Source organism: Lissotriton vulgaris, chromosome 12, assembly GCF_964263255.1.
Source record: "Lissotriton vulgaris chromosome 12, aLisVul1.2, whole genome shotgun sequence".
NCBI lineage: Eukaryota > Metazoa > Chordata > Amphibia > Caudata > Salamandridae > Lissotriton > Lissotriton vulgaris.
In genome coordinates this window covers 398,508,100-398,520,469 of record NC_141700.1, presented here as the reverse complement: position 1 = coordinate 398,520,469, position 12,370 = coordinate 398,508,100, and positions in this window count along the sequence as shown.

Sequence of the window (12,370 nt, the reverse complement as noted above, 5' to 3'; positions counted from 1 at the left end):
CTTATAATCCTCAGGGGTTCCACATACAAATAACCCCTACTCTCTTCGTAACAGTAATGCGTAGTAAATCCACTGCATTCCGCACTCTCTCTGTATCAACAATGATACAGCTCTTGTCATGTTATCTGTAACTTGCAATTCGGGCGCCACATACAAAAATGGAGAAGCCTCTCCACCTTCTGCCCCCACTCACCGCATTTTTTCAAATGTCTCGTGTGCTACAGTCCGTACATCAACAACAGCGGGACTGCCGACTGATAATCAAGAGCGCCTACAAGGGAACGGAGCGCTAAGGAACAACAGTACCTCAAATCATGAAAGATGCCAAATGTCTTACGAACTCCAGGGAAAAACGGGAATCCGCTTCCGTCCGGAACACGAACCACGAACAGAATCACGCACAACGTCCGCTCAGTCCCGCCCTCTATACATAGAATACCTCCCACCATGGCCTCATGGGAAATGTAGTTTTTAAGAGGCCAGGCAGGCGCGGCTGGCTACAACCTGACACTAGTCTTCGTCTCTATTTAGGGGAAATCATTTGTACAAACATATCTGTTCCGTTTCATATGTTTGTGAAAATTACATTTGTATAATTTGTCATATTTTGAGCAGGACCTTCATCTGACCGATACAGTTGTGTTATAGATTTGTGGAAAAGTGTGCCAATTGCAATTAAATATGTTTGATTATTATGACTAAGTGTAGACCAATTGTATGTTAATCACATTTTCGTACAATTTCCCTGACCCCACCTCTGACTTATCCCAGGGTACCACCACTGCTGTAGCGCAACGGAATATCAGCTAATACACATCGTTTTGATTTATTTTGCCTGGCTTTAACCAGTGCCCCACACCTGGAGGCCCATATGGATCACTGTCACAATATCAAAAACAACAATATTGTGATACTAAACTATAGTGTTAAAAATATTGATTACAGAAATATTGTGTCCCTATATTTATAATAGTAAGTACCAAATATTGAAAAGTAAAACCTAAATATTTTAATATATAACATTAATATAATGTAAGTAAAGAAATGTGATAATATATATAAATATGTGCTTATAAACACACACATATACATATATATGCCTATGTTTATATGTACATATCTGTAATGTAACACGATTATTAAAAATACATATTTTACATTATAACAGTATATTAAATTTCAGGTTTTGTTATATACTAATTATACTAATTTACTAACTAACTCTCTCCCTCTCTCTCTCTCTCTCTCTCTCTCTCTCTCTCTCTCTCTCTATATATATATATATATATATATATATATATATATATGTATTTATACTTTTTATATTCTGTATTTTAAACTTTGTTATTTCTTCACATTGTTAGGTATTGGGCACATGTATGTATTGAGGCCACTGCAATCACTGGTGGAACTGTATGCACATTTGGGCAGGATTGTGTGTTGAACTATTCAGCTCCGTGATGATTGTTTGGCAATAAATTCACTTGCTGTATCAGCACATTTCTGTTGATTGGCAGCACTACTGTACTAACGCTTATTGGAGACCTACTTGCTGACTGTTTAGATGTAGTCAACAATTACTGTTATCTTACCTGGATTATTTTGATATCCATTATAAAAGAATATGGGTTAGGTGCGTATACACGCTTGCATTTTAATATGGTTTATATTGTATTTATTCGGGCTACAGCCAAGCGAGTTTGTATGTGCAGGTTCACATTGTGGAGTCATCAGCTGTTATAAATATAGGGGGTACAATATTGTAAACTTGGAGTTGCAAATAGAGTACTTTTTACGTGATACATTAATTGTGTTTCTCGCTGAATTTATCTCTTGGGGATTGGACTTAATATTTTATGTTACTGATGAATTGGAATTGTAACAATTATAGTAATAAGATGGCCACCACTTCTTATGGCAATGTTACGTTATTTTAACTATGGGTGCATGCATTCACAGTCTGTTTCCTATGTTTACCAGCACTGTTTAAATGTGTGTGTTATATAGTCTGACCCTTAGCGTGATCAAGGCGAAAGCTGAAACGCATTGCTTGTGCAGTCAATAAAGACATCTCACTGCAAGAACTCAAGGCGTCCGTGATTTTTTCTGGATTTCGGAAATTCGTGTTGTGCATATATATATATATATATATATATATATATATATATATATATATATATATATATATATATATATATATATTTGGACTACAGAGGTGGTAAGATTTACTATTTCATTCCAATCTTTGCCACAGTAGGGAAAGCGTTGGACTTCAAAGCAATTAATTGTACTAATCCAACTCCAGTTTGTGTAAGAGTGGGAAAAGTATTGGATTTCAGAGGGGATAAATGTAAACTACTTACTCTAGTCTGTAAAACAGTAGGAAAAGCATTGGACTTCAGATGGGTTAAATTTACTAATCCCAATCCAGTCTGTGCAACATTCGGAAAACCTCTGGACTTTGGTGGGGTTAAATTAACAGTTTCCACTCCAGTCTGGGCAAAGTAGGGAAAGTGTTGGACTTTGGAGAGGTTACATTTATTATTCCCACTCTTGTCTGTGCAACAGTTAGGAAAGTACGTCACTTTAAACACATTACGTATTTGAATAACCCTATTATTTTAGACCAAATATCAACTCTTAAATTGAACATTATTATTAACCCCCAATAATGATATATATATTAAAGATAAAAAATGTTTTTATAATTATTAAACAATGTAATACCATCACAAACCTAGCAGCCCACGCTTAAAAAATAACTAAAATAAAAAAATATAACAAAATGTACATAATTAATCATAAATTAACTAATTCAGTAACAATTATTAATTATTTGTTAAATAATTATTACTTAATTAACATCCCACCGTACACCCCTACAAACCTTGCAACATGCAAAGAAAATAAAACTAAAATAAATCAATGTTACATAATGTACATAATTAATGATCAAATAAATATTCTAATAAAAAGTAAATAATTGTTAAATAATTATTTGTTATCATCCAACCATGTATCCCTACAAACCTAACAGGTCACACCTGAAGTATAACTAATATATTGAGTTATTACACAATATACATAATAAATAATCAATTAAATATTTAATGAACATTATACCCCTACAAACCTAGCAATTAATTGTGACATTATAAATTACTATAAGCAAGTGAGAACACAATTACATATCATGTAAAATTCCAGACTATATTTAAAAAATGCATTAACTATTATGCAAACAATAATGACTCATAGAATAAATATAAGAACTAAAACACATTAAGACATTTAAAGAATTATATTTTTCCCAACTATATTATTGAAAACAATATGAACAACAGTATTCAAAACAACAATATTACTTACCTGAAAAAGTCGATATTCTTGGCAACCATATTTCTGCATCACAATATGTCTGTATCACAATATTTATTTTCTGATAGTTCTGTCTCCGGATATAAAAAACTAGTCCAAACACAGCCAAAGCTGCTATATCAATAAAGTACACTTTAGTCTCTTTTACAACTGCGGGAGCCCCTGGCCCGAATTGCATCCCCACAAGGATTTTTAAAGATGCTGCTGCAGCTTGGGCCGACCTTCTTGAGCCGCTCTTCAAAAATTGCTTAATGAATAATACAGTCCTGGATAGTTGGAGAGCCACCATTCTGACCCCAATCTATAAAAAGGCCCCATGTAAGAACCTGGCCAACTTCCGGCTTAATGCCCATCTGGAGGTGGATGGCAAATGTTTTGTAAATATTTTAAACATTGAACTGGAAGAATTGTGCAGCGCCATGGCTTTTATTCCAATCACCCAAACCGGCTTCAGTAGCAGACATGGAACTGAAGATAATTTGATGATTCTTTCTGCGCCTATCAAAAATGTGAATTCCATTAACTGTCCACCATTATACATGACCTCTATTAATTTTAAAACTGCCTTTGATAAAATGGACAGAGGGAGACTATGGAAAACATTGTCAACGTGGGGCATACCGGAAGGTCTCCGGGCGCTATCATAAGCCTATACACTGACACATGGGTAAAGGTAAGAATGTCACCTGATAGAGTCACTACCCATAAAATCGAAGACCTCCACAGGAGTGAGACAAGCCTGTATTCTGCCACCATTGCTGTTTAGACTCTACCTGGCTGACATTAATTAAGCACTAGAGGCAGCAAATGCAGTCCTACCGAAGTTGGCTGGGTATCACATACTTTGTCTACAGTATATGGATGACACTTTACTTTGAAACCATACAGCGGTAGACTTCAGCATTTATTGGTGGCCCTTGCAGGTTACTTTATTAGAAAATAAGCTTGTAATCAACTACAGCAAAATGAAAATAGTGGCCTGTGGACTGAGAAACAAGCGGCCTGCTGAATTTAATTATAGGATAAAAGAAGTAGTGGTTGAACAAGTAACCAGCTTAAAATAATCTATTTTAACTCCTGTGGCTCACCTGCTACACACTTAGAACATCTTAAAAAGCCTGCATTGTCAATGATAATGAATTTTAAGAGGTTAACCTTGTCATTAAATGGTTCTGATTTCACAGGCCTATGTAATGTAATGAATGCCAACTTCATGCCACTCTAGTGTATGGAACCTTGATTTTTAATGACAATGATTCTGTTTGGCCTGACAATGCCCAAATGAGATGTTACAGACAACTTTTTAACCTTCCTAAAGCGGCCACGTCTTCATCGGAATACTGAGAGTGGCAGACCCAGGGTCATTAAAGGAAAGGATCCTTCGACGCATCCTACATGAATCTCCACCTTGCGAACATTATTTGATGGATACAATGAAAGCCTTGGAGATGCTGATTATTCCACTTCCTAACTCTGGTTGCAAAGCTATTAGCAAAATTGTCTCTAAAATTGGCAACGATCCAATCACAGATAGTTAGGAACTGTTCCTGTAGGCTCATGCCAATATATGCGACCCTCTATATCAAGATCAAGGGAGAGCTGCATATCCAGCCTCCCACATGAAAATATCAATCAAGAGAGATTTAATGAGACTGTGATTTGGGCTCATCTCTTTAAAGGCCTACAAATTTGGAAGACTAACTGCGTCCATTGATCAACAATGTTGGCTATGTAACTTCCAGAAGTAAACTTTAGTACACATGATATATGTCTGCCCAGCCTAAAAACAATTGAGAGATTTCTGGCTAAAACCACTGTTTTACAGTCTCAGCATAAGGGATGCAACACTGCTGTTTCTTCTTTCCTGAGTGGTCTGACCCCACAACTAGCCGCCAGGGGTGTGGCATTTCATGAAGAAACTCAAAAACTCTTGGCCCTTGAACCATCAAATTCTTAACTATTAATGGTGTTTAAATGTGGGAGAGCTCACGATCTTCCTTTTGTCTTTTAGAATTGGTTTTCATTTATTCCCAATTGAGGCACTGGCACTTTGGAGGATCTGGTCTTTTTTCGAGTCACTTGTTTGAGTTTTTACTTCTTGTTTTTATAATGTTGCATTATTGTACCCAACCTCTTGACATTTTACTAGTTTTCATACAATGCGTTATTATTCTACTTCCTTATTGCACTTTATGGAAATCGTTTGTTAGGCTTTTTATCTGTCATTTTTACAATGGTGCACCATTCTACCTTGCTTGTCATATTGTGACGGATTTTAATAACTTGAAACAATACATGTACCTACCTACTTGTGGATATGGGCAATGTGGACCACAACTCTTTCTTTATATCTCTGGTCTCTATGAAATGTACAACACTAACAGGTTATTCTTCTCTCTACAGAACCAGTGATTAGTCATGTGTTAGGATGCTGTTTGTAAAAATGATGATGTCCTTGCAAGATATAGATCCCTTATAGTAAAATTCTCTTTTTTGTCTTCGAGATAAAATTTTGTTTCATTTGAAGGCAATTTATTACACTGTATAATGTCGATGATTTTTATTTTATAAGGCTCTATTTGTTTTTCCAAAGTTCATTTTGGACACATGTTTCTGTGTTCTTTTATAAGACTTAATTTATTTCAGTGCTTGTGTTATGTTAGGAGGCTTTTAGGCATTGTTTTGTTTAAATGAAAATCTTTTTGTATTCCGGTCATTATTTTGTTTTCAGGTAATTGTTTGGAAAAATTACATTTGTTTTGTTTAGAGCTACATTCAAGCATCTATATGAGGTAAAGTTGCAGGGGGATGCCAAGAGTTGAATGGGAGTTGACAGGATGTGAGGAGCTGGGCAACAACATGGAGAAACTGCCAGCCTGGGCAAAATATAATTTTGGCTATTAAGGTGGCACATTCCATATGTTGCAGTACCAAAGCCACACTACTGATAACATCTAAAACCTCTACTATGGAGAACATGGTAAATACCAGGGGGGAGGAAAGAGGGTTTTAGAAGCTAGATCCGCCCTCCATTCATAAACTGCAAAACATCCCAAATTAATGGGTAAAGGATCTAGCAAATGGGTAGGATTGGCTATCCTAATCAAACTTGATAGGAAAAGCCTACAGGAAAGAACATTTCTTTCTTGAGTCCCCTAAATCACCAGGGTTTCCCCACAATGACATGCTTCATCACTGGGGCCATCTCAGCCCTCTACGGACTGAGGCGTGCTACGACTTGCGAAATTACATAGGAGCACTTAATGGAAGACTATGTGTAGTGCAGAAGTGTAGTGGAGTGGATTACATGAATAAAAATACCTTCCTAGTGTGTGAGATTAATTTATTTTTGCTCCTAGATTGGTACATCTAAAAACAGGGTAATGCTAGGGATCCTAATATTAATGGGCTAGTGATTCTGTATATGTGTCAACAAGTTTTGAGCGTCTCCCAAGCTCTTCCTCAGGACCACAGAGAGACCAGCCCTGTGTTTGCCACTACTAAATGAACCCTAATGTGGTGCTATAAGCATAAAAAATAAAAGGGATGAACACTGTAACTAATAAAGCATCCGTTAATTACATACATAGGATCAAAGCTTGCCAGTTGGTATCTGTAGTGGATAAAGAAGATAAAGAAGTTAAAAGGCCACCCCTCTCTGATAGAGTCGTTAGGTATGCATTCATTTGATGTAGGCATCTTTCATCATTGTACGTAAAAGCTCCTAAAAATGCATGCAAACATTCAGCTTTGCGTGAGGTATAAATCTGTGTTGGAAAATGGCATGCTGAAAGTAAGTGTTGCTCTAAAAAATTGTATTATTGTCATAAAAGGAATGCACACATATCGTGACTAAATAACATTCAATACACATATAACACTCAAAATGATGTTGACACATATCCAGAATCACTAGCCCATTATAGTTAGGATCCCTGGTATTACCCCGTATTTTAGATATACCAATCTAGGAGCAACAATAAATCATTCTCACCCATTAGGAAGGTATTTATATTCACTTAACCCACTCCACTATACTTGTGCACTACACATAGTCTTCCATTAAGTGCTCCTACGCAATTTCGCAAGCCACAGCATGCCTCAGCCAGTAGAGGGTTGAGGTGGCCCCAATGATGAAGCATGTCACCGTGGGGAAACCCTGGTGAGTGAGGGGACTCAAGAAAGACACTTTCGTTCCTGTAGGCTTGTCCTATCAAGTTTGATTCGGATAGCCAATCCTACCCATTTGCTAGATCCTTTACCCATTAATTTGGGCTGTTTTGCATGTAAGCAGACTCTACAGAGTTTGAACAGAGAGTCGGATTGTATTTAGGGATGTCAAATAGACTAATAGATACTTAGCACTTGCAGAAGATTAAAATGTTCCTAGGTATCATGCATGGTGCTGACTTTACATGTTTTATTGTTCATTTCCTAAAAGTGAATGCAAAGCAGGGAAAGTACATTTTTACTCACAATACAATAACACTAGTAGGGGTTCTAGACACAGAATTTAGTGCAAAGTCAGTGTCTCCACTCTGACCTATATTCCCCGCCTTATCCACATCTACCGAGGCAGAGATGCACAATACTTCCTCACCCAAATACCTCAATTCCTCTAAACCGTAAAGTCTGGATCTAAATCTGATTTTTTACTCCACCTCCATCTGAAATCACAACAGAAGGAACAGTAATTGGTTTTACATCCACTCCAGGATTTCCCAATATAATAAAAATAGACCTCAAGAGAACTCACTTCTGAAAGGGAACCTTCTTTCCAGGAATTTAAACTGTCTGTTGTTTCATGTATTCGGATACAGACTAACAGGTTTAGAGGAATTGAGATATTTGGGTGTGGACGTTTTGTGACAAACAAGAGTTGAGTGGAGGTCAATGAGCATGGTAATTTTGATTATATTTTATTGTTTTACAGCTCATGTGTGTTCTGAATCCTGAGAAGAACTCGATAAGATATTTATATAGGTTTGAAATGCGTTGACTGTTTTTTTTATCACCACACAAGTGTACAAATGTAGCACCACTGTGCTCTGAATTAATTATTTTGATTTACTACTGTTGTCAAGGAGCTCATTATATCATTAGATTACATTGCTAGTCACAAGGGAAAGTTTTTTGAAAGAAGGTCATACTGCAACAGAACCAGAGCTTGATAATGTGGTTGAATATTTATTGTTATTTGTTAGTAATAGTGCATGAATGTCTGACAAAATGTCGATACAAAAAATATCAACTGTCAAAAATCTCGTAGTTAAAAAATATTGTTCTTTTTTATTAAAAAAATATGTAAAATAAATTAAATAATACTTATAAATGTCATAAACATAGTGAAAAAAATGTATAATATTTAAAATTAATAATATACATAATTTAATACATTAATTAAACATACACATATAATACATAATATATACCTAATATTAACGTATTAATTATTTTCATAACTTATACATAATTAAAAATATTATACATTACAAATACATCTATACACATAAAATGATAATAGAAATAAAAAATAAATAAAAATGTAAAACAAATTAAAAAAAGTAAGAGAATGTTGGATAGCGTAGGGGTAAAAATAACTATTCCAACTCCAGAGAGTGCAACAGTAGGGAAAGTGTTGGATAGCTTAGGGGTAAAAATTACTATTCCTACTCCAGCGAGTGCAACAGTAGGGAAAGTGTTGGATAGCGTAGGGGTAAAAATTACTATTCAAACTCCAGAGAGAGCAACAGTAGGGAAAGTGTTGGATAGTGTAGAAGTTAAAAACAACATACTTAAAAATAATTAAAATATTTAAAAATATTTATGAATTCATTATTAAATAACTATAAACTATTTAAAAATACCAATAAATAATTAAAAACATAATTACCAAGAAATAATTAATTAACAATAAATTATTAATAAATGCAAATAAATAGAAATTAATGTATATTAATTAACAAATAAAAAAAATATTAAAAACATGATAACAAGAACTTATTAATTCTGAAAAATAATTACCAATTAACAAATATTAACAATTAAATAATGTTGTATACCCGAAAAAAGTATTATTACAATTAATTGCCAATTAATAAAAATGAAATACCAATCATTAAAAATTAATTGCCAATCATTGAAAATGTATCACCAATTATAAAAAATGTATTCCAATTTATATAAAATAATTTCCAATTAATAAATAATTAACAATCATATAATTATCAACACCAATTAATAAAAATAAATTGTTAATTTATTACATTTAATTACTTCCCACCCTATTCCCCTATAAACCCACAACCTGCGCCAGAACTTAAACAATAACATTGATTAAATGCATTTATAATTAATAAAAAGGAATAATTAAATTCCTATATTTAACTGACTTCCCACCCTATTCCCCCATAAACCCACAACCCGCTACGTTACTAAAACAACAAAATTAAAATATACATATGAAATTATGAACAAAATACATGAAAAGAATACAAATATCGATATTAGTAACATCAATATATTTGATATCGATATTACCAACTTCGTTATTAAAAACATTGATATTACTTACCTTAAGGTCGATATTCTGTTCATCGAAGTTATTGACATCAATATGTTGTACCATCGAAATTAAAACATCAATATTATTGTATATCAATATTTTTATTTTGATATTTTGGCTAGTCACTGCATTGCATATGTGGTTTGTCCAATTTATGTATAAATTGTGTTGTGGCTGTGTATTGACAAAAAGTGAATGAAAAATGTGTATGTATATTTTGACAAAATATCTACTTCATATCGTTGAATAATAGACATCAAAAAAGTCAGAATGAATAAATAATGATGAGATCATGACAATTGAAATGTGTGATCCTGGCGTAAGAATGAACGCATTAATTGATATCAGTATCGGCACTTTTGGTGTTGTTAGTTACTTTTAGAAACTTGGTGTTTTCTTGGCCTAATCATTTGGTGCCTACAGCCTAATGCTGATTTCTATGACTGGGTGTAGCTGGCAGGTGGTCCTGGTGTATTGCTCCCAGACAGTGAGACAAAGAGAAGCCAGGTGTTGGCAGAACGGGCCACTCTGAGTTAACAAGGGGGAAGGAGCTGTCACATCCTACACATTCACATCACAAAGGCTCTGAGTGAGCACTCTCACAAAGGGTTTATCACAAGTCTTTTGGGACCCCAGTCATGCTGGGTCGGGACAGGGACAAACGAGATGCCTGACACTTCAGGTGGGTGGAAACCACTAGAAGCTTCCTCCACTTCAAAGTGGGCACCAGCTATAAATATTTGACTTTTAGATCCCACTCCTCGGGACACTTCTGGACCTGTGAACTCTGCCAGGACTAAAGGGCTAGTTAGTTGGCCTCATGATCAGAAGCATCAGGGAAAGAAGAGACTTCAAACAACCTTGATCCCAGCACCGATCTCTGCCATCTGTGAGTCCTACCCTACCAAGTGGTGCCACCCAAGTCCTGGACCCTTGGAAGTGGGCCTGTAAGGTGCTTTGCCACCCTACCTGTGTATCCAGCAGAACATACGCATCTCCTCCATGGCACATCACCCGTAGAACTGGTGCATCACATTTGCTGTTTGATGTATTGCCCTCAGAACCAATGTATCACCAGCTGTGTTGACTTCCCTGATGCAAGCACTTTGCATCCCATATTTCAGCCCATTGGAGCCGTCACATCTCCACATAAGGACATCGCCTTGCCCAAATCAGCTCAGCTGAACCATTGCTATGCAACACATCTTCACGCACGGACACTACCTCGCACTTCCCAGCTCCCCGGACCCGCTGCAGAGTCACGCATCTCCTCACCCAGACATCGCATTGACTCTGTTGCATGGCACATCCTTGGCATGAGATGCCGCATCTCTTCACAACCAGGATTAAGGCACGGTGTTTAGTGGGCTCAAGCAGATCTTCTATCTGGCATGGGTTGCTTTATGGTCAGCCTGAATTTGTGACTTTGTCCTGGTCCACCGCTGCGACATAACGACAGTTGGCGCTTTGTGCTTTTTGGTTTTGGTTTCACTGAAAACTTTAAACTTGCATATCTCTGATTCTACTGATTGGATTTTTGTTTTTTCTTCGTCTTGATTTTTTTCTAAAGAAATGTACTCTATTTTTAATATGGCATGGGATTCTTCTTATGTTGCATTTTCACATTATTACTATTTGAAGTATTGCACTAATACTTTTCACATTACCGCTCAGTTAAGAATGACCGCTCTGTGCCAAGCTACCTAAGGAATGAGCACAGGTAAATTTGGGGTTTGCTTGTGACTTCCCACCTGATAAGGATTGCGGTTGCTTCTTGAGTTGGATTTCACCCCTCTCAACCAGTAACCCAATGTCTCACATCTGATGTGCTGGTACATTAAATGCTACTAATAGCACTGTAACATTTATTGTGCCACCCACTTAAGTAGCCCTTTAAAACATGTCTTAGGCCTGCCATGGCAGCTTGCCAACAGTTTTCAACTGCCAATTCGACTTGGAAAAATAATCCCTTTACCACATCGAAAAGTCCCTTTTTATTGATTATTATGAGTCATCGCTCTGGTAGACCCTAGGCAATTTATAGTTTGGGGTGCATTGTTATTGGAAAGTTGGACATGCACGTTTAAATTTTCATAATATGGAAAAGCTCACTAATTTATTATTCACTACTGCAAGGTACATAAGATAACATTGGACTACCTAATTACATTTAATAAGTGCTAACTTTTGATTGGGAACAAGTAGGAAAGGCATTTTTGGTATCTTAGGAATTGCAATGCCACTTTTAGAAAGTTGGCATTATCTTGTCCTATTCATTTGGTGTCTGCAGCCTCCTCCTGGGTTACATGACTAGGTGTGAGTGGCCTTTGTATATTCATCCCAGAGAGCCAAGCAATAGAGGGGCTATGTGGTTTAAATTGGCCAGCACTGACAGGATGAGGTGTGGCTGTGCACATCAATAGGATG